Consider the following 24,317-nt stretch of genomic DNA (forward strand, 5'->3'; position numbering starts at 1 on the left):
GATGACAGCTCTCCTCATCTGCTGCTCTCTTCTCAAATTCCACTTCCTCCAGAAGGTGATGATGATGGTGATGGTATTTCTTAAGCACTTACTATGTGCCAAGCAGTGTTCTAAGCCCTGGGGGGGATACAAGGCTATCAGGTTGTCCCACGTGGGGCTCACAGTCTTAATTCCCATTTTACAGAAGAGGTAACTGAGGCACAGAGAAGTTAAGTGACTTGCCCAAAGTCACACAGCTGTCAAGTGGAGGAGCTGGGATTCGAACCCATAACCAAACGGTCTTGGTCAATCTTCTCCCTAGATCATACCCTCAAAATGATGACCTCCGCACATGTGTCATTACCACGCTTATGCCCACACGACCACCCTCAGCAACTCCTGACACATCCTCTTACATGCTCTATAACTTAAGCACTTAATGGTAATTATTAAGCTTTTACTGTATGCTGAGAGCTGTACTAAACGTTTGGGAGAGTGTGATATAACAGTTGGTAGGCACGTTCCCTTCAATATCTATTTTTCCTTAATCTCCTTTCTATAAATTATTTTTTGTCTGCCATCCCTGATAGAGTGTACACTTCTTGGAGGTAGGGATTGTCTCTTTCAAATCTATTATACTCCCCCAAACATTTAGTAGAGTGCTCTGCATATGGTAAGTGCCTGGTAAATACTGACTGACTGATTCAGGGGTGGGGAAAGAAGGTGCTCCCAGGTGGAGAGATTTGAGTCTCTCCACTCTCTAGTCCAATCCTCCCCATCGTCTCTAATAATAATTGTACTTTTTGAGGGCTAAGTGCTAAGCACTGGGGTGGATACAGGACAGTCAGACACAGTCCCGGTCCCACATAGGATTCAGAATCTAAGGGAGGAAGACAGACAGGCAGAGAAGACAGACAGACAGAGAAGGACCCAGACGGAGACAGTCCGAGGGAGAAGGAAGTGTGTTAAACATGTTTTATCTGAGGAGAACTACATATCGGTCCAGTCAAAGTTGAAAATGGATTTTCGGTTGAGCCAGAGGAGACCCAGCTGGAGAGAAGGATCTGACATCTGGTAATTAATCTGGAAAGAACTTCTCAGATCTTGCGGGGAATGAGAGGTAGAAACGTCACTGGAAGTTGGTGCCCTGGCTGCTGCCCCATTTCCTCTTTGCTGCGTCTGAAATTCAGTTCCCAGCAATGCAGACGGAAATAAGCAACCAGTTCCAGCCTTTTTTTTTCCTGTTTTTCACACCTTAGTTGTTTAGGACGCTGTTCACACACCTTTCCTCTAGGCTAATGGACACAAAAACCTCCCTACTGAGACCCCCATTCCCAGAAAGCCAGAGACAGAAAATGATCCTGGGCAAGGAAAGTAGAACACTACAATGTGAATTGAAAATCCATTCATTCATTCCTTCCCAGCAACATTCCTTGGCCCTAGTCCAGATACCTTTGACGTCACAAGCCTTACCAGGAACATAATGTACTGGCATTGACACAAGAGTTTACTATGGAAAAACACAGCAACAAGTTTAAACATATCAAAGGAGTTGAGTGGGGAGAGAGAGGGAGGGAGAGAGACGGAGAGAGAGAGAGAGAGAGAGATGGGGAGGAGACACAGAGAGAGGGAAGACACGGGGGCTGGGAGGTAGGGGCAAAATGGGGGGAGCCAGGAGATGGAAACAGAGTGGGGAGAGATGGGGAGAGATGGGGGTGGTAAACAGAGGGGGGAGAAGGAGACGGAGGAGATAGAATGGAGGGAGAGAGGGGGAAACAGGAAGAGAGGGAGAGACAGAGGGAGAGACAAAGAGAGAGCAGAGAGAGACAGAGAGGAAGACAGGCAGAGAGGGTAACAGACAAAGAGGGAGACAGGGAGGGAGTCAGGGAGGGAGACAGAAGAGTGAGGGAGGATGAGAGAGGAAAAAAAGGAAGAGGGAGATGGAGAGAAAAAAGAGGAAGAGCAATTATAACAGAAAAAGTAAAACAAACTGTGTATTTACAACACTTAAGAATTTTAACTTTCTCCCTCCCTTCTCTCCTCCCCCCTCCCTTCCGGAGTTGGTGATAAGTAGCTGCGTCTTGTAGGGATTTTCAGTGAGGGAACTAGAAGTGCAGACCTTGCAACACAAGATAAAAATTGCCCACAAGGCTTCCTCTTACTCCATTCTTCCATTTTCATCCCTCATGTTTACCAGGCCTTTTGAGAAGGCCACGTTCTGGCATTTCTTGGCTTCTACGTCACTCCAAGCTAAACACTTCAACAACCTTTCGTGGACTCTCATCTTTGTTTGAAACGGCTGCTTCCGTTCAATCAGGTTAAATATTAAGTGGACATGCATGGGTCTACAGGCTACCGAGTGTGAACTGCGAAGAAGAATGGAGCTGCTGGCTCAAGGAACGAGGAAGAGAATGCTCTCCCCCATCCACTCCGTCCAGACCCAGAGGGTCACTCTGCCTCCACAGCTTCCCTTCCCTAATTCCCTTCCCCCCATCTCATCTCCTACTCTAGACTCAGTTGAACCCTCAATTGATGCAACCCTGAGAGGAAAGGAGGGAGGGGGCCTGTAGTCTGTAAACTCCTTTGGGGCAAAGATCCCGTCTATCAACTCTACTGCACTGTACTTTCCCAAGCGCTTAGTACGGTGCTCTGCCCATGGTAAGCGCTTAATAAAGACCACTGATTGACTGGAAGGTCTGGCTTGCAGTGCGAGATAGATAAAGACTAATATTTATATTAATGGCTGTTTCCCCCCACTCCAGGCTGTAAACTTGTTTTGGACAGAGAATGTGTTTATCAGCTCTGTTGTAGTGTACTCTCCCTAAGCACTTAGCACAGTTCCTCTCCTCCAATTCTCTCCTCGAACCCCTCCAATCTGGCTTCTTCCCCTTCACTCCACATTAACTGCTCTCTCAAAGGTCACCGGTGATCTCCTTCTTGCCAAATCCGACGGCCTCGACTCCATCCCATCCCTTCTCGGCTTCTCAGCTGCCTTCGACGTTGTCGACCACCCCCTCCTCCTGGAAACGATAACCAACCTCGGCTTCTCTGACACTCTCCTCTCCCGGTTCTCCTCCTATCTCCCTGTCTGCTCCTCCTTTGCCTCTCACCCCCTAAATGTAGGTTTCTCACAAGGTACAGTTGTGGATCCCCTTCTATTCTCTGTCTATACCCACTCCCCTGGAGAAGTCATTTTGCTACCAAGGCTTCAACTACCATCACCATGTGGAGGATTCCAAATCTACATCTCCGGCCTACTCTCCTTTTCTGTAGTCTCGCATCTCTTCCTGCCTTCAGGACATCTCTTCTTGGATGTCCTGTCGAAACCTTTAACTTAATGTCCAAAACAGAACTCCTTATCTTCCCACCCTAAACCCCGTCCTTCTCATGACCTTCCTGTCACTGTAGACAGCACCACCAACCTCCCTGTCTCACAGCCATGGCATTATCCTCCACTCATCTCTCTCATTCAACCCCCATATTCACTGTCACTAAATCCTGTCGGTTCAACCTTCGCAAGATCGCCGAAATCTACCTCTTCCTCTCCATCTAAAAAGCTACCGTGTTAATCCAAACGCTTATCTTATCCCACCTCGATTACTGCATCAGCCTCCTTGCTGACCTCCCTGCCTCCTGACTCTCCCCACTCCAGTCCATACTTTACTCAGCTGCCACTCTCCTTTTCATCAAGTCAATTTTCCCCTCCTTGATTTCTTACTACAAACCAGCCTGAACACTTCACTCCTCTAATGCCAACCTACTCGCTATACCTCGATCCCGTCTATCGTGCCTCCAACCTCCTGCCCCCATCCTGCCTCTGGTCTGGAATGCCCTCCCTCTTCATATCTGCCAATCACTCTCCCCCATTACAAAGTCTTATCGAAGCACATCTCAGTCACTCGTATTTATTGAGCCCTTACTATGTGCAGAGCACTGTACTAAGCACTGGGGACAGCCCACTACACAGAATTAGCAGATGCGTTCCCTGGCCATAATGAGCTTACAGTGCAGGTTCTCATTTCCTCTTCTACTCCCCTCTGCATCACTCTTGCACTTAGATATGCACCCTTCATTCACCCCTCCCTCAGTTCCACAGCACTTATTGTACATATCTGTAATTTATTTATATTGTCAGTCTCCCCCTCTAGAATGCAAGCTTATTTGGGGCAGGGAACCTGTCTATTAGCTCTGTTACACTGCAGTCTCACAAACCCTTACTACAGCTCTCTGCACACAGTAAGCACTCAATATGATTGATTCATTCATTCATTCAGTAGTATTTACTGAGCACTTACTATGTGCAGGGCACTGTACTAAGCACTTGGAAGGTACAATTCGGCAACAGAGACAATCCCTGCCCAATAATGCGTTCACAGTCTAAACATAACAGGCTCAGATTGATTGTTCTGAGACATTCCTCTGGACTCAAGAGGGCATTTCTGGTTCCTGCAAATGTGAAGAGCATCTTTTCCATCTCCACCCCATCATTCAGGTGAAGCTCAGGATTCTGTACTCTCAGTCAGGGTGGCTGAAAGATGGCCATTTTTTGCGCAGATAAGTCACTGATGTCCTTCGTAAAAACTGGACGGGGGCAAGTCTTCAAATTCTGTTGTACTATACTCTGCCAAGGGCTAATACACTGCTCTGCACATGTTAAGCGCTCGATAAATAACCTTCTTAAGGAGGGCACAGATATCACACCGGGCACACAGAGTAACTCAGTGACTAAGCCCTCGTCTCCTCATCTCCTCTTCTCCTACTCCCTTTTCCCTTCTCCTACTCCCTCCTGCATCACCAGCATCCCTTCTGCTGGGGAAGCAGGGTGGCTCAGTGGAAAGAGCCTGGGCTTCGGCGTCAGAGGTCATGGGTTCGACTCCCGGCTCTGCCATTTGTCAGCTGTGTGACTGTGGGCAAGTCACTTAACTTCTCTGTGCCTCAGTTACCTCATCTGTAAAATGGGGATTAACTGTGAGCCTCACGTGGGACAACCTGATTACCCTGTATCTCCCCCAGCGCTTAGAACAGTGCTCGGCACATAGTAAGCGCTTAACAAATACCAACGTTATTATTATTTTTATTATTATTATCACCCTTGCACTTGGATTGGCTCCCTTTAATTCGACCCTCCCTCGGCCCCACAGCATTTACGTATACATCTGATGTGTAATTTATTAATTAAAGTCACATCTCCTCCAAGAGGCCTTCACTGAGTAAGCCCTCTTTTCCCCAGCTCCCTCTCCCTTCCGTGTCTTTTATGCACTTAGACCTGCGACCTTTGGGCATTTGATATTCACCCCATGACACTTGGCCACATACCTACACGTTATAAATAATGTGTATGTTACAAAAATGCCTCTCTGCCCCTTTAGACTGTAAATTCATTGTGGGCAGGGAATGTGTCTACCAACTCTGCTGTATAGCATTCTCCCAAGCACTCACCACAGTGCTCACCACAGTGATCTCTCAGCAAACACCCTTGAGGATAATATCTGCCTCTCCTTCTAGATTGAAAGCTTGTTATGGGCAGGGAAAATGTCTATCAACTCTGTTATATTGTACTCTCCCAAAAGCTTGGCACAGTGGTCTGCACATAGTAAGCACTCAGTGAATAAGATTGATGACATCACACACACACACTATTTTGCAGGAATAGACGGATTTTGCATGACCTTATTCTTTTTTAAATAGTATCTGTTAAGCACTTACTATGTGCCAAGCTCCCTATTAAGTGTTATAGTAGATACAAGATAATCAGGTTGGACACAGGCCCTGTCCAACATGGGGCTTTCAGTCTAAGTTGGAGGGAAGAGGATTTACTCCCCATTTTACAGACAAGGTAACTGAGACACAGAGAAGCTAAGTGACTTGCCCAAGGTCACACAGCTAGCAATTGGCAGAGCCGGAATTAGAACCCAGATCCTCTGACTCACAGGCCCATGCTCTTTCCACTAGACCCCATTGCTTCCACCGTAGAACGTTATTCAGTGTGTCTGTGTTTCCCTCCAAGATCTGTATGAACTCTGGGGCTGCATCTGAGCCATGGAACTGGGAGGAAGGAGTTGAGATGATAGGAAACTGAACGCTAAAATCAAACAGTCGAAAGAAAGCATCCGGCCCATTTTCGTTCAGGACAGGGGGCAGAATAGCTGAAAAGCAGACTGTCTGATATAGAACCCGATAACCAGCCACAATTCAGGGAGGCAAAGCTAAAAAATGAAAACTTTTCAATTACTAACCCAAGGTGCCAAGACTGTTTCTTTCGATTTCAGTTTTGTGCTCCACATGACAGACACCGATAACCAGAGCAGCGAGAGCCTTCGTGTGACCACCGTGGCTTTGAAGTAAACTTGCCCCAGGAGTGGCAAGGTGGTCTGTGTGAGAAAAAGCTTTTTTTTAAAAGAAAAGCAAAAACAAAAAAAACCCTAAAAGCTTAGCCTATGGGCAACAAAATGACAAATCCATCTCTGCTTGTAGACCTTTGTTATCAAAGATACAAAATAATCCGATCAGACCCAGTTCCTGACTCACATGGGGATCATAATCTAACAACTGGGGCAAGGCAGGTTTCATCTCAATTTTATAGTTGAGGAAACAGAAGCACAGAGAGGTAAAGTGACTTGCCCAAGGTCACACAGCAGGTAAATGGCAGAACCAGGACAGTACACGCTATACCAGGATATATTCTCTGTTGATGCTTCAGGTCATGCTCATCCTTTTAAACTGTAAGCTTGTCGTGGGAAGGGAACATGCCTACCAACTTTGTTATATTGTACTCTCCCAAGTGCTTAGTACCGTGCTCTGCACACAATAACCACTCAGATATGGTTGATGGATTAAGATCAGACATGGAGTGAAATGGACGTTGGCAAGGGAAGCAGCGAGGCCTAGTAGATAGACCACAGGCCTGGAAGTAAGAAGGCCCTGGGTTCTAGTCGTGGCTCTGCCACTTCTCTGTTGTGTGACCTTGGGCGAATCATTTTACTTCTCTGGCCTTTAGTTGCCTCATCTGTAAAACGGGTATTAAGACCGAGAAGCAGCGTGGCTTAGGTAAAATATCACAGGCTTGGGAGTCAGGGGTTGTGGGTTCTAATCCCGGCGTGGCTCAGTGGAAAAGAGCCCGGGCTTCGGAGTCAGAGGTCGTGAGTTCGACACCCGGCTCTGCCACTTGTCAGCTGTGTGACTGTGGGCAAGTCACTTAACTTCTCTGTGCCTCAGTTACCTCATCTGTAAAATGGGGATTAACTGTGAGCCCCACGTGGGACAACCTGATGACCCTGTATTTCCCCCAGCGCTTAGAACAGTGCTCTGCACATAGTAAGCGCTTAACAAATACCAACATTATTATTATTATTATTATTAAAATGGGGATTAAGGCAGTGAGCCCCTCTTGGGACAACTTCATTACCTTGTATCAAACCCAGGGCTTAGAACAGTGTTTGGCATCTTAACAGCGCTTAACAAACATCAGTATTATTATTAGTATTATTACTGTGAGCTCTATGTGGAAAATAGGGGCTGCGTCCAACCCGATTAGCTTGTATCTACCCCAGTGCTTAGTATAGTGCCTGGTACATGATAAGAGCTTAACAAATACCATATTAAAAACAAAAACAAACCCAGGAGGGTCACTGCCTGTCCCTGGGCCCTGCAGATTTGGTTTCCCATTCTAGAATTTTGGATATTTCATTTGTATCATGAGATTCATTTTTGTATTCTAGATTTCCCATTTCACTGTTTGATAAATGTTGCTTGAAAAACCACACCGCTGCTTCTAAAGAAAGTAAATAAGGTAACTACATATCAGAACCTGAAAATGTATAAATTATCTATGGTTACTTTTTGAATTTTGTCAGAAGGAGTCTAATGTATTCCTGCCCCAGAATTCTGGCTTACAGCATTCTTCAATAGACACGAGACTGTGCTTGAACTGCTCAGAATAAATCCAGAAACATAGTTTAGGAATCTGCATTCTAAAAAGACAAAGATGTGAGCAAATACTGCGGGGCCTCAGGGAAAGAACATGGGCCTAGGAGACAAAGGATCTGAGCTCTAATTCCACTCTGCCACTTGCCGCATGTATGACCTTGGATAAATCACTTCACTTCTCAGGGCCCTAGTTTCCACATTTGCAAAATGAGGAATCAATACCTGTTCTCCCTCCTGATTGTGAACCCAACTGGGACAGAGATTGTGTCCGACCTGATTATCTTGTTTCCATCCCAGTGTCTGGCACACAGTGCCTGTTTAACGAACACCCCAACTGTTATTACCCCCTGGAAAAAAAACAAACTTGTTTTTCTCTTGTTTCATATATTCCATCCCTGGAATGAGGGGTGGTTTGTCATTTAGGAGTGCCTGGGAAGGCAGAGAATGCATCTGGTTTGTCCTGGTTAATCCTTCAAGTGGTTGGAACTGTGTTCTCCTTGCACCGTGCTCAGAAAACCCGAGTGAGGATCTGTTCTTCCTAATAATTTTCCCCACCCCTAGTAGAGCACCGTGGGTGCTTCGTAAATTTCCACTGCTCTCTAGCGGAGCAATAATGATGATTGCTGTCTTGGGAATTATACATTCAATATGAGCCTCTGTGTTCCCACTTTGCCATTAACTGAATAACTGTTGAATTGCAAGCAGTCATTTGGGCTCGGAGCTGTTCACAAAGCAGGAGAACACTGATAACTCTAGGAATCGATTTTTGTAAGGTGTCTCAGTGACTGACTCCTATTTTATAGTATTTGTTAAGCGCTTACTATGTGTAAAGAACTGTTCTAAGCGCTGGGGTAAATACAAGCTAATCAGGCAGGATTAACTGGGGTTCACAGTTTAGTAAGGAGAAGGTAATGAATCCCCATTTGTTTGCAGTTGAGGAAACTGAGGCCCAGAGAAGTTAAATATCTTGCCCAAGGTCACACAGCAGGCAAGTAGTGGAGATGGGATTTGAACCAGATTTTTGGCTCCCAGGCCTGTGTTTTATCCATTAGGCCACTCTGCTTCTCTCCTTGCCTCTCAAAGAATGATTTACAGATCAGTTGGAGCTCTCAGTTATGACTTGAAAGAAAAGGTAGCAAATCCAAGGTAATTGTTGGCCAGAAGTGCTCGAACAATTGCATTATTCCCATGGGGCTCCAGCACAAGATCTTCTAATATCAAATTGCAGCTTATTATTTCAACTAGACAGATTAGCCTGGTCATAGAAATCCCTGTTCTCCCTCCGCCTTGGACTGTGAGCCCCATGTGTGACGTGGACTGTATCTAACCCGCTGAACTTATATCTACCCCAGTGCTTAGTACAGTGCCTGCCACATAGTGAGGACTTAAATAACACAATTATTACTCAAGAGTTGCTAAATGTGGATAGCTGTGGCCTAGAGGTTCACTCACCCAAGAAGCTTTGTAAATTCTTGAAAAAAACACTTTGCCAGATCGCTCTGCCAAGTCTGAAGAAAACTGAAATTATAGATCAGTCTGCCCTAGGGAAACCCTTCAACATAACCAAAACTCTTCCCTGGCAACATGGAGATAAATGCGACCCTAGAATAAATCGTTTTTATTGAGTGCTTACTGTGGGTAGAACACTGTATTAAGTACTTGGGCGAGTTCAATCACTAGAGTTGGTATTCACGTTCCAGGCCCATCCGACAGGGAAGTAGAAAAAATCTAATCAAAGAGGTTAGAAGATCCTTTGGGAGAGCAGCAGGCAGAGCATACGGGCAATGGCTATCTCTGAGCTTCCCTCAGTGCCTCTGGGAAGGTGACAGAGGGCACACTGACAAAACTGCATTCCCTTCTGGTCTTCCCGTGAAATAATGCCTGGCTGCCCTGAGGAATAGAGAGGGACAGATGCTATTGTACCCATTGTTCAGTTAGCGAAAACGAGGCCTAGAGAAGTGACTGTCCCCATAAAGTAAATATGCCAGTGGCAAAGCCAGGGCTAGAACTTTTTCCACTGTGCTACACTCTCTCTCTCTCCTGACTCCTTTCCCCCCATCCCTTATTGACCCCAGTAGGCTCAATAATTGTTGACAGTGAGGATGAGATCAGTAACAAATATTTATTGTTGAACTAGATGCTCCTCTACACCATAAGCTTCTTAGGGGCAGGAACTGTATCTATCAATTCTAGTACTTGGTACAGTACTTAGTACAGTGCTCTGGACACAGTAGGTGCTCAATAAACACCATGGATTGATTGAGGTGTCTGTTCATATCTGAAACATGCCTGCCCTTGAGGGGCTCACATACCCTAGAGGGGGAGGAGACAAGGCCCAGAGTTAAGGGAAGTTAGCAACTTTCAAAGAATCTAACCACTAAATTTAAAATGCCCAGAAGGAAAACACCACAGTTCTCCCAACCAGGATACAGGGTTCAGGAACCCAGTCATAATTCTACTTCCTGGAGATGCCTTCCGGCCTCAGTCACCACAGCCACGCTCTAGTTCAGAGAAAGAGCGATCCTGGGACCGACTAGCATGCCCCTCTCTGAGGCGACATCACAGCCTTGCCAAGGTGGCAGTGCCCGATCCGGAACTCTGCAGCTCCTTTTCCGATGGATGTATTCTCGGCCCCAGATACGGGACTTAAAAACAGTACGTCCCCAGTGTACACAGCTGGGTGTTCTGGGAATTCCCTCTAGACAGTACGCTCCTTGTGGGCAGAGAACTCGTCTACCATCTCTGTCATGTGTACTCTCGCAAGTACTTTAGTGAGTGTTCTCTGCACACAGTAAGCACTCAATAGATACGATTGATGTGGTTTGAAATTAGCATGTGCGAGATGTGAGCTGTCAATTCCCCAGCTTCCCCTTGCGTAGGGCAGGCTGGTACACAGCACAGTTACCGAAAAGGGCAAGACGTTCGTGTCCCGGCCCTGCTTCGGTGTCTATCTACCTGCATCTACGGAAAACCACCAAGGCATGATCTCCGAAGAACTCAATCCGCACTAGGCTACGCAGGTCGCAGAGATGGCCGAGGGAGGAGAGTTCTGGTTTCTCTTATTGAAAACAAGCTTCTGATAAACAGCCCCAAGAGCGGGCATCAGGAACTGATCTGGCCCTCCTCATCTCTTCTCCCACTCCCTCCTGCATCGCCCTTCCACTTGCTCACTTTATTCACCCCTCCCTCAGCTCCTGTGTACATTTCCCTAACTAATTTATATTAATGTCTGTCTTGTCTTCCCCTCTAGATTAAGTTCACTGTGGACAGGAAACGTGCATTAATTCAATCATACTTGAGTACTTACTGTGAGCTGAGCACTTTACTGAGTGCTTGGGAAAGTACAATACAACAACAATAAACAGTGATATTCCCTGCACACAATGAGCTTACAGTCTGTGGTGGGGTGGGGAGAGACACACATTTAGATAAATAAAATTAGAGATACGTACATAAGTGCTGTGGGGCTGGGATGAGGAGGGTGGGGCAGGGAGAAGAGCAAAGGAAGCAAGTCGGGGTGACACAGAAGGGACTGGGAGATGAGGAGAAGTGGGGCTCAGCGTCTACTACATTGTACTCTCCCAAAAGCTTAATACAGTGCTCTGTTCACGATAAGCACACAATGAATACCCTTCACTGATTCATTCGATCGTATTTATTGAGCACTTACTGTATGCAGAGCACTGTCCTGGCCTCTCCTTAGCTAGGAGCTCTTAAGGTAACGTGTGTGAGTGCACGCGCACACACGCACTCATTCATTCGTAGTTATTGAGCGCTTATTGTGTGCACAGCGCTGTAATAATAATAATAATAATGTTGGTATTTGTTAAGCGCTTACTATGTGCCGAGCACTGTTCTAAGCGCTGGGGTAGACATAGGGGAATCAGGTTGTCCACGTGGGGCTCACAGTCTTAATCCCCATTTTACAGATGAGAGAACTGAGGCACAGAGAAGTTAAGTGACTTGCCCACAGTCACACAGCCGACAAGTGGCAGAGCTGGGATTCGAACTCATGAGCCCTGACTCCAAAGCCCATGCTCTTTCCACTGAGCCACGCTGCGCTGTACTAAGCGCTTGGAAAGTACAATTCAGCAACAGATAGAGACAATCCCTGCCCAACAACAAGCTGACAGTCTAGATGGGGGGGAGACGGACAACAAAACAAAACAAGTAGACAGGCATCAATAGCGCGCACACACATACACAAACGCACCCCTGCACCCCCAACACACGCACACCATCCTCCTAGTCTTTCCAAACAGCAGTGGTCAGCCACCTTCCAGGAATGCCCTGAATCTCTGGCACTTCACTAGAGATTCAGAAGTGGCCAAAGGGAAACACCCAACGAAGCAGCAAGGCCTAGTGGATAGAGCAGAGAAGGAGTATGGCCTAGTGACAAGAGCGCGGGCTTGGGAGTCAGCGGTTATGGGTTCTAATCCTGGCTCCGCCTCTTATCTGCTGTGTGACCTTGGGCAAGTCACTTAACTTCTCTGGGCCTCAGTTACCTCATCTGTAAAATGGGGATTTAAACTGTGAGCCCCACGTGGGGCAACCTGATCACTTTGTGTCCCCCCCAGTTTAGAACAGTGCTTTGCACATAGTAAGCACTTTACAAATGCTATTATTATTATTATTATAGAGCATGGCTCTAGGAGTCAGGAGAACCTGGGTTCTGATTCCAGCTCCACCACTTGTTTGCTGTGTGACCTTGGGCAAGTCACTTCCTTCTTTGTGCCTCAGTTATCTCACCTGTACAGTGGGATTAAGACAGGAGCCCCATGGGGAAACATGGACTTTGTAACCTCATTAGCTTGTATCTAACCCAGCACCTAATACAGTGCCTGGCACATAGTAAGTGCTAAGCAAGTGTCATTTTAAAACATCCAGAGTGCAGGCTTCTCAGCTCTAATCCAGCTAATGATAACAGTGGTGGTACCTTGGGGTAGATACAGGATAATCATGTCAGACAGATCCTGTCCCTCTTAGATCAAGAAGGAAAACATGCAGTGAATCCCCGTTCTGCAGATGAATCAGTGATCATGGAGAGCTTACTGTGTACAGAGCACTGTACTAAGCACTTAGAAGAGTACAACATAAGTGATTTGGTAGACATTTTCCTGCCCAAAACGAGTTTACAGTCTAAAGGGTCTTCAGATGAGGAAACTGAAGCAGGGAAGTTATGTGACTTGCTCAAGATCCAGGCAGGTAATCTGGTCCCCATGCTTTTCCATTAAACCAGGCCTTTTCCCTTTGTGGATCTTGGTTCTCAGGATAAGGAGACCAGAGTTTCCTGGAACTCAAGCTGGGACAGGGGAAAGAAAGTCACAGAGAGGGGCAGAAAGAGAAGAGGGAAACAGAAAAATGGAGAAAAGGAGCAAGGGGAGAGACAGAAAGGAGCGAGGGGGAAGAGAGAAAGGGTTATAGAAGTGTGATTTCTTTTCCACTCAGAGCAGGCAATTCACATAGTTCCTTTTTCATTCTTCATGACTATCCCACACGAATAATGGTGCATAACATAAATACTTTCTTTATTTGTTTAATGGGTAGATGTATTGGATGTTTGAACAGTTGTCTGAGTCTTCGCTTCCTCATAAGTTTGCCCCTGTCTGCTCCAGGTTCCCAGAGTTTTGGGAACCAAACAAGGGCCCCATTGGCGCAGGTGTTGGAACAAATGCCTAACTTGACCCTGTTGTCGACTTCATCGGGGTAGGCGAAGTGGATGTTAGGACAAGTCTGTGGTTGGCTGGGAAGCCCAAGAACATTCTTTGTTAATTGACTGTGGTTTATGTTCAATGCTTACTGTGTGCCAAACACTCTACTAAGCACTGGGGTAGAAACAAGATCATCAGGTCCCACATGGAGCTCACAGTCTAAGGGGGGAGACAGGAATTGAATCCCCATTTCACAGATGAGGAAACTGAGGGACAGAGAAGTGAAGAGGCTTGCTCAAGTTCATAGCACAGGCACGTGGTGGAGCAGGGATTAGAAGCCAGGTCCTTTGACTCCCAGGCCCGTGCTCTTGATTCTAGACTAAGCTGCTTCTCTGTACCATGTCTACTAAAACTCACTAATGCTCCTTTCTGGAGGGTGGAACATTCCAGTTGTTTCCCAATCCAAGAATAAACATGTCGCGGTGCTCCATCCTCCCCAGTCTTCAGCTCTGAAGACTGGACTGTGACTCACTCTCCCGTGGCCCCTTCACTATCAGCTTCACACTCCTGGAAGCCCTGGAGGATATTTTTTGGATAAATCAGCAAAGGTCTGCAGTGCCGTGTCTGAAATGGCCCAACCCCATCTTGCTCCTGGAGCCATTTGACATGGTCTCCGCTTCCTCCATTCTCTGTGACACGGATGTTCCACGGGGGAGACAGATCAGGAGACGGTGACGTTCCCTGGTGCATCCTCCTGCAAACCCAGGTCCTTTTATGGCCTCCAGTAGTGCCGTCTGGACATAATTCCATCTGGGGAAGTTTTCTCCCTAAAACGTCGAGTCTCAGCTCCTGCACGTACCAGATGCGCTTAGGAAGTGAGAGTTAAGTTGCTTAGGACTGATAAATGGTCCAGTTTCCAGTTTAATAAGACACCAACAGGAACCGATTGTCCTGGTTTGGGACTTGTATCTTTAAAAAAAAAATGGCATTTGCTAAGTTCTTACTATGTGCCAGGCACTGTACTAAGCACTGAGGTAGATACAAGCTAATGAGGTTGAACGCAGTCCATGTCCCCACCTGGGACTCACAAGTCTTAATCCTCATTTTACAGATGAGGCGACTGAGGCCCAGAGAAGTGTAGTGACTGGCCCAAGGTCTCACAGCAGATAAGTGGCAGAGCACTGTACTGAATTCTAGGATTAGAATTCAGGCTCTTTGGAATCCCAGAACCACGGTCTATCCACTTTACCACAATACTTCTCAAGGGAATGACTTTACATCTCCATATTCTTCTTGAGTCTGGAATCAATGCCCTACTGAGAGCTCACCTCCTCCAAGAGGCCTTCCCAGACTGAGCTACCCCCTTTTCCCACTGCTCCCCCTCCACCCTCTGCTCTTCCCCCTTTCCCCTTCATCTCCCCTCAGCTAAGCCCCCCTTTCCCTCTGCTCCTCCCCCTTCCCCTCCCCTCAGCACTGTGCTCATTTGTATATATTTTTTATTACCCTATTTATTTTGTTAATGAGGTGTACATCCCCTTGATTCTATTTATCGTGATAATGTCTTGTTTTTGTTTCGTTCTGTTTTGCTCTGCCGTCTGTCTCCCCCGATTCGACTGTGAACCCGTCATTGGGCAGGGATTGTCTCTATCTGTTGCCAAATTGTACATTCCAAGCGCTTAGTACAGTGCTCTGAACATAGTAAGCGCTCAATAAATACTATTGAATGAATGAATGAATCCATCAGTGGAATTTATTGAGCACTGGGAGCAGAGCACTGTACTAAGCACTTGGGAGAGTACAGTACAGTTGAAAGACACAATCCCTGCGTACTCGGCATTTCTTCAGAGGCAGTATCATAGCTGAACAGTCAAGGACTGAAATAGGGGAGATGAAACAATAACTCCTTTACAGTTAAGTTTCAACTGGGAAGATAGATCAGAAACACCAAAAGACTTAGTAACACAATGACTGCCAAGAGAAAATCCATCTTAGATCTGAGGTGGGGAGGGAAGGGGGATTAAATCGTTGAAGAGTGTGAGGTTCACGGCCTTCGATTAAAACCTCTTCCCAGTTGCTTTGGTATGGAATTAGACGTGCTTGGCCTAGGTACTTCCAACCCAAAGTAACAATTCTACAGAACATTCCAGGTGATCACTAAAGTACATTTCTGTGGGAAGGGAGAAAAAGAATGAGCTGGCCCATTTAAGGTGACGGAAAAGTAATCAAATGGCCCTCTTCAACAAAGAATGATGGGGTTTCCTTAAATTTCAAGCCCTCCCTAGGAAGTCACTTTCTGTTCTCAACAAGAGAGGATTGAGTCTAAGAAATAGTGAGAATGAAGAATCTATCCCAAGAGACGTAGTCAAAAAAAAGATGGCGTGATGTAATAGAGAACGTTGGATTTCACCAAAAAAGCCCACAGAACACCCCAAAAAACAAGAGTTATGCATTGATTCCCAAGTCTCCCATAATTCTCCCTGTGACCTAAGCACTAGCCTTTCACCTCTCTGTGCCTTGGTTTCCCCATCAGTGTAATGGGGTTAATAATACCTGTCAATTGCTTGCCTCTCAAGGCAGGTGGGAGGAATAATTAGTTAATGTTACTGAATTTCTTTGATATCCTCAGATGAAAGGCGTTATATAAATCTAAGGTGTTATGTCATGTCACTGAGTCTCTTTCACCTAGCCATCTCTGTTCTTTGTGGGGGGTGGAAGTCAACAGTTTTGGAATAGGTGCGGTGATTTCATCATGTTTCTGCAGGACGGCTATGCCAAGACAGAATGATGGTGGATGCTAAATTAATCTGTCTGCGGACAAACACAAAATTCTCTTCCCCTCTGCCCACCCTCAGTTCCTGAGAAGGCCTTTATGAGGGAGGGTGGGTGGGGGTCATTATTGCTGCCCGGAGAGTCCCGAGGGTTCTGCTTTTTTTTTTTAATGGTATTTGTTAAATGCTTACTATGATCCAGGCACTGTACTAAGCACTGGGGTAGATATAAGGTTGTTAGGTTGGACAGAGTCTGCCTCACATGGGGCTCACATCAATCCCCATTTTTCAGATGAGGGAACTGAGGTACAGAGAACTGAAGTGACTTGCCCAAGGTCATGCAGCAGACAAGTGGTAGAACTGGGCTTAGAACCTGGATCCTTCTGAGCCCCAGGCCTGTTCTCCCTCCACTACCCACTAGGCCACACTGCTTCTTGAGCTTCTAATCTGTCCCAAGGGGGAATGAAAGACTTGCTGCATTCAACATTATTCTAGCTGGGCACGAGGCTGTATCCCAGGGAGAAGTTGAAGCCCATATTTACGGTCTGGTGGAAAGAGCACTGGTCTGGGAATCAGAGGACATGGGTTCTAATCCCAGCTCAGCCATGATTCTGCTGTGTGATCTTGGGCAAGTTACTTTACCGTGCCTCATTTACCTCATCTGTAAAATGGGGATTAAGACTGGGAGCCCCATGGGGCACGGGGACCGTGTCCCACCTGATTCCTCTATATCTAACCCAGTGCTTATTACAGTGTTTGGCCGTAAGTGCTTAAATACCGAAATTATTATTAATGCAAGATAACCCTAGGTGCTGGCTGACTCTCTAACCTGTTGCATCACCAATCTACCATGCCAAGCCGGCAGTTGCTAAGAGCCTCCTAGGATGCAAAGAAGACTGCCTTTGAAGGGACCAACTTTATCCTGTAACCAATCCAATTTGACCCAGGGGCTTCTTTCCACTTTTAAGACTACACACAGCGGGCAGGGCTTTTAGAATACGCTATTACCGAGGATTGAAGCAGATTGTCTCTGTCCTTACCACATGTTTCATCACACTGTGCTCACTCAGATTCCAAGAATAACCCAGTCATAGCCTGTCTGGAAATAAACAACTGTATTACACCAAGTTTTTTTAAAAAAACCTCAGAAAATTAGTGATTCCATGAGCCTCCCCATCCCAGGGAGAAGATAAAATAATAATAATAATGGTATCTGTTAAGTGCTTACTATTTGCCAGGCATTGTTCTAAATACTGGGGTAGATACAAAACAATCAGGTTGGACACAGTCCCTGTCCCACATGGGGGGCTCAGTCTTAGTCCCCATTTGGCGGATGAGGGAACTGAGGCGCAGAGAAGCGAAGTGACTTGCCCAAGGTCACACAGCCGGCGAATGGCAGAGCCGGAATTAGAATCCAGCTCCTTCCGACTCCCAGGCCCGTGCTCTAGCCACTAGGTCATACTGCTTCTCAAACATTTGCTCGAGACGTGTGTAACTTCTGTGTTTACTCAGTCATTTTCTTTATCCCTTCTGTTGTTTCCATCAGCAAGGATCAATCTGTGTTGCCGTTCTTAGTGTTTGGGATGAAATCGGAAAGAGAAATGCAGTTGTATTATTTACATCACAATAGCCGTTCTTTGAAGATTTCAGCCTGCCACGTTCAATTCATCTGGATAGGCACAAAGGGAAGAAGTGGAATAGATTTCTAAATTAAGCAGTGGGAAAGGGCCCAAGTTTACCTTGAGGCAGCCGTCTGAGTTGGGACTTGAATCCTTGGGCTCTTTCGGAAATTAAGAAAGCACTCTGTCCTCAGGATAGCTCCTCCCCCGGCCCCGGCCCATGGCGGAATTCTTGGCCATCGCACACATTCACGGGTTGGAAGAGCTCCAGCCTCAGTTACCAAACTCTCCTCATGGATCTTAGAGCTGTCACTGACCTTCTCCATGCCAAACTCCCTGCCAATAACCCTGGGAGTTTCCAGAGGGGACACTCAGCAAAATGTGTTTTGTTGTGTGTCTGTTTAACTCTATGGGGTCTGATGAGGGCACAGCAAAAGATTCAGAAACAAAAAGCATCTCAACACTCCCTTCATCTGGGCCCCTTGTGATTGTTTCCTTGTAGGTTAAAGGCCTTCTCGGGTCACGTGGTGATAGACCATTTATGCTGCTGGTAGGGGGAGGGGATGAAGAGCAAGGATAAGATTTTTATACAACAGGCTACTTCCAAGTTGAGAAGCACACAGTAAGCGCTTAACAAATATCATTATTACTCTGTCTTCTCCCTAGGATGCGGGAGATCATGGAATCATTCATTTTCTGAGTTTTCCTAGCGTACCGAATACAGAACCGAGAGGCAACAGACCTTGGTTCTAATCCCAGCTCTGCCATTTGCCTGCTTTGGGACCTTGGGGAAGTCAGTTTACCTGCCTGGGCTTCAGGTTCCTCAAGATCTTTAGGCTACTGCCCCATGGTTAGGTTAGGTTGAAGGTTCCCTGTCTGGCCCTTTCTCTGTCACTGTCCAAGTGAAGCAGGAGTGGTGTAGTGAATCCAGTCCAGGGAGCACCAGGCCTGGGAATCAGAAGGTCCTGGGCTCTAATCCTGGCTCTGCCACTTGTCGGTTGTGTGACTGTGGGCAAGTCACTTAACTTCTCTGTGCCTCAGTTACCTCATCTGAAAAATGGGGATTAAGATTGTGCGCCTCAAGTGGGACAGCCTGATTACCCTGTATCTACCCCAGCTCCCAGAACAGTGCTCTGCACACAGTAAGCGGTTAACAAATACCAACATTATTATTATTATTAATGTCTGCTCCGTGACCTTGGGCAAGTCACTTCACTTCTCTGTGCCTCAGTTATCTCATCTGTAAAATGGAGATTAAGACTTTGAGCCCCATGTGGGAGTGTCCAACCTGATCAGTTTATATCGACTCCAGACTTAGAACAGAGCTTGGCACATAGAAACTCCTTAAATACCATCATTATTATTATTATTCCATTCTAATGATATCGCACTTGAGGATGCTACAAGGGAATCTAAAAGCAGGAATCACAATACGTCCAACCTGATTAGCTTATATCTACTCCAGCACTTAGAACGGAGCTTGGCACATAGTAACTCTTTAAATACCATCATTATTATTATTATTCCATTCTAATGATATCGCACTTGAGGATGCTACAAGGGAATCTAAAAGCAGGAATCACAATATGCTTCTGATCCCTCAGGAAACTCTTGCAGCTCAGCAGGTTAAAAGCATTCTCAAAAGTCTTGGAGAAAGAAGCTCAGGCTATTCTGTAAAATCACTGTGAGAAGCAGCTTGGCTTAGTGGATAGGGCACGGGCCTGGGAGTCAGAAGGACCTGGGTTATAATCGCGGCTCTGTCACTTGTCTGCTGTGTGACCTTGGGCAAGTTACTTCACTTCTTTGTGCCTCAGTTACCTCATCTTAAAGTGGGTATTAATACCATGAGCCCTGTGTTGGACAGGGACTGTGGCCAACCTGATTAAATTGTATCTACCCAAGTGCTTAGTTCAGGGCACAGTACAGAGTAAGCACTCAACAAATACCATAAAAAAATTGAGGCACTTGTGTACAAACAAATATTAATGAATTGCTTTGCAGATTCAGTACAGTACTGTTTGCTGAAGATAACCACGTTATGAACCAGTTTCACCCTGAAAACCATCATACAATCAAGGTTTTGCCACATAAGCCTTCTGACACCAAGCCAGTGCCTGACCCAAAAGACAAGCGTGGCTCAGTGGAAAGAGCCCAGGCTTTGGAGACAGAGGTCATGGGTTTTAATTCCGGCTCTGCTGCATGTCAACTGTGTGATCTTGGGCAAATCGCTTAACTTCTCTGTGCCTCAGTTACCTCAACTGTAAAATGGGGATGAAGACTGTGAGCCCTATGTAGGACAACCTGATTACCTTGTATCTACCCCAGCGCTTAGAACAGTGCTTGGCACATAGTATGCACTTAAATACCAACATTATTAAAAGACACGCAGATAGGGAGCCAGCAGAATCAAGAAGACCAGCATGGCTTCAGGCACATTGCAAGATGGAGGGTGGTGACAACAGGACAACTTCACACCACGAAGTAATAATAAAAGGGGATATTTGGAGGGCAAAATAAGTAATTATGGGACTTGCAAAGAGCTCACTATTTGCCAAGCGCTGTACTAAGCACTGTGGTAGGTACAAGTGGAATGAGAGCGGCCTTGAGAGTCAGAGGACATGGGTTCTGATCCCGGTTCCGTCACTTGTCTGCTGTCTGACCTTGGGTAAGCCATTTAGCTTCTCTGTGCCTCAGTTACTTATTTCTATAAAATGGGGATTAAGACTGTGAGCCCCATGTGGGACAACATGATTACCTTGTATCTACCCCAGTGCTTAGAACAGTGTTTGGCACATAGTAAGCCCTTAACAAATACATTATTATTACTAAAAGGTCATCAGGTAGGACACAGTCCCTGTCCCAACTGGGGCTCACAGTGGAGAAGGGAGCATGATTTCATCCTCATTTTATAGATGAGGTAACTGAGATCCAGAGAAGCTACATGACATGCCCCAAAATCACATAGCACACAAGTGGCAGAGCTGGGATTAGAACCTAGGTTCTCTGACTCCCAGACCCATGCTCTCTCCACTAGGCCATACTGCTTCTCCAGCTGAGAATACATAAAATGAGAGATAAACCACAGGGTCAAATGAAGTTTGAGGGTCTCAGGCACCTCAACCCGAGGGGAGGACACTGATAAAGGCTTCCACATCCTAAAGAGGTTTTGCAAAGATCAGGACATTGAGGAAAACTGTAAAACAGAGACAGTCTTGAATGGGATACATCGCATTAGCATATCTAGGAAGTGTCTAACATGCATCGGGCTTTTTCATTCAATCGATGGTATCTGAGTCCTTACTGGGTGCAGTGCACTGTACTGAGCACTTGAGAGAACGTAAGAGAGGTGAGATACAATCACCACCCTCAAAGACCTTGCAATTTTAAAGCCAAGCCACCCTCACATACACAGATAAGATCTCACCACCAGAAGTGTCAGCTTCAGAAAACAGAGGACAGCTATAGTTACAGCCATTAAATAGAAATGAGCTGATGCCAGATAGAATTCATATCTCAGAGAACTTAAAAGGATACTTAAATTGAAAGTTATGCTGATGTTGCCAGAGAGCATTAGAATGGCCTAATGGGAAGTCAGAGGACCTGGGTTCAAATTCCAGATCTGCCACTTGCCTGCTGTGTGACATCGGTCAAGTTGCTTAATGTCTCTGAATCTCAGTTTCCTCAACTGAAAAATGGGGAATAAATACCTTTCCTCCTCCTATACTGTGAGTTCCAAATGGGACAGGGATTCTATCCTCCCTGATTAACTTCTGTCTACACCAGTACTTAGAATAGTGTTTTATACACAGTAAATCCTTAAAAAAAAAATTCAGAAGACAGATCAGAATATCTATATTGACAAGTGAGAAATCACAGATTAGCTGATAAAAGTGAAGCCAGATAGTTAAAATTTTAGGCTTTACGCACAACTACGTTTGAATTTTGTCTGTGGAACTCTGAAAGAAAAAAATCATGCTCACAGAATGGATAAAAAAATGAACTTTGGTGGCAAAAATAAAAACAACCCTGTAGTCTGGGGGACTGGGCATTAGGAAGTGTGTTCGAGTCTATTGATCTTTGTTCAATAGTAGAGTTGCTATTCCCTTTGCATCTTTGTTCTACCTCCTCCTCCCACTATTTGTGAATAAATAATTTGTCCTTACCTGCCTCCAATTAGGATATAAACTCCTTGAGGGTGGGACCGTGTCTTCTGTGGGTTGTTCTCTCCCAAGAACTTAATATAGTACTCTGCACAAAGTTAGCACTCAGTACACACCACTGGTTGATATGACCCATACTCGAGTCCCATTTTTGCCGCTGGTTGATTACTTTCGATCAGTCGCATTATCGAGCACATATTCTGTGCAGAGCACTCTACTAAGCAATTGGGAGTGTACAGAAAAACAGTTTGACCTTCTGAAGAGAGCATGGGCCTGGGAATCAGAGGACCTGGATTCTAATCCTGACTCTATGTGACCCCAGGCAAACCACTTAACTTCTCTGTGCCTCAGTTCCCTCATTGGCAAAATGGGAATTCAACATCTGTTCTCCCTCCTACTTAAACTGTGATCTCCATGTTGGACCTGATGATCTTGTATTTACCCCAGTGCTTAATACAGTACTTGCCACAGAGTAAGTGCTTTACAAAAAACACAATTATTATTATTACAATTGTATTAATAGGCATGATTGCTTTCTCTTTCTGTACCTCCCTATACCAGTATTCCTCCTTTAGAGGTGGAGAAGAGGATGAACGAGCATAAGAAAGTCACTTAGTAGTCCCGGAAGAGAGCAAAGAGTAGCTTGTTGTGGGCAGGAATGTGTATCAACTCTTGTGCTCTGCACATAATAAATGCTCGATAATAATCATGATTAATAATAGTTATAGTATTTGTTAAGTGCTTACTATGTGCCAGGCATTGCACTAAAACCTGGGACCTCCGGAGTGTCCTCGCTTCTTACTTCCAAGTCATACCTGACGTGAGGAAGGCAGAACGGTCAGCTCTAGGGTTAAAGTTTCCGTTATGTAGATGAGACTCATACCAAATTTGTCCTCCAGTGGGGTTTCGGGGGTTTTCCAGGACTTGTTTGGACACCCCCCGAAGAGAATATCAGTCTAACTTGTAAACTGGTTATGAGAAGGAAACATAGTACATAGTAAGCACATAGTAAACACTTAATGTCTAATTCTGTTGTACTGTACTCTCTCAAGTACTCAGGACAGTGCTCTCTGCATATGGTAAGTGCTCAATAAATACCACTGGTGGATTTGCCCTGTCCCAAACCCAGAGGAATGGGTGGAACTGCTCTGTATCAGACTGCTGGGAGATGACAGTCTTTCAGATATCTGCTCCTTTAAAATATATATATATATATATATTTGTTTGTCAGTCAATCATATTCATTGAGAGCATACTGTGTGCAGGGCATCGTATTAAGCGGTTGGGAGAGTACAGTGGTGGATAGAGCACGGACTTAGGAGTCAGAAGGATCTGGGTTCTAATTCTAGCTCTGCCCCATGTCTTGTGTGACCTCGGGCAAGTCACTTAACTTCCCTGAGACTCAGTTACCTCAACTGTAAGATAGGGATTAAGATTGTGAGCCCCAAGTGGGACAGGGACGGTGTCCAAGCTGAATGACTTGTATCTACCCCAGCACTTAGAACAGTGCTTGGCATATAGTAAGCACTTAACAAGTACCATAATTATTATTACAATATAACAGTATAACAGACATATTCCCTGCCCACAACAACTTACAGTGATCTAAATAAAGTTACAGATACGTAGGTAAGTGCAGTGGGGCTGGGAGGCGGGGGGTGAGTAAAGGGAGCAAGTCAGGGTGACGCAGAAGGAAATGGAAGAAAAGGAAAAGAGGGCTTAGTCAGGGAAGGCCTCTTGGAAGAGATGGGCCTTCAATTAGACTTTGAGGGTTGGGGAGGGGGGAAGAGTAATTGTCTGTCAGATATGAGGCAGGGAAGGCGTTCCAGGCCAGAGGCAGGATGTGGGCAAGAGGTCAGCGGCGAGATAGATGAGAACGAGCTACAGTGAGAAGGTTAACAGCAGAGGAGTGAAGTGTGTGGGCTGGGTCGTAGTAGAAGAGTAGTGAGGTGAGGTAGGAGGGGGCAAGGTGATTGAGTGCTTAAAACCCAAAGGTAAGAGTTGGTTGCAGAGGTGGATGGGCAACCCCTGGAGGTTCCTGAGGAGTGGGGAAACACGTCCTGAACATTTTTGTAGAAAAATGATCCGGGCAGCACAGATAAGCATGGATGAGTGAGGAGAGATGGGAGGCAAGGAGGTCAGCAAGGAGTTTGGATGGAGCGGAAAGGGTGGGTTTTAGCAGTGTCGTGAACGTTAGGATTTAGTGATGGATTG

General features: G+C 45.8%; 1 long non-coding RNA gene across 2 annotated transcripts in view; it reads right to left on the bottom strand.

Annotated features, from left to right (window-relative positions):
- The window catches only part of LOC103171049, a 147,738-nt gene extending 129,438 nt beyond the window's left edge, over positions 1 to 18,300 (bottom strand). For both annotated transcript variants that reach the window (XR_486568.3, XR_005660294.1), the window contains exon 1: positions 18,064 to 18,300. This is a non-coding gene — a long non-coding RNA (uncharacterized LOC103171049). The remainder of the gene's footprint in view (positions 1 to 18,063) is intronic.
- Between the last annotated feature and the right edge of the window lie 6,017 nt (positions 18,301 to 24,317).

The sequence above is a fragment of the Ornithorhynchus anatinus genome, chromosome 8, assembly GCF_004115215.2.
Source record: "Ornithorhynchus anatinus isolate Pmale09 chromosome 8, mOrnAna1.pri.v4, whole genome shotgun sequence".
NCBI lineage: Eukaryota > Metazoa > Chordata > Mammalia > Monotremata > Ornithorhynchidae > Ornithorhynchus > Ornithorhynchus anatinus.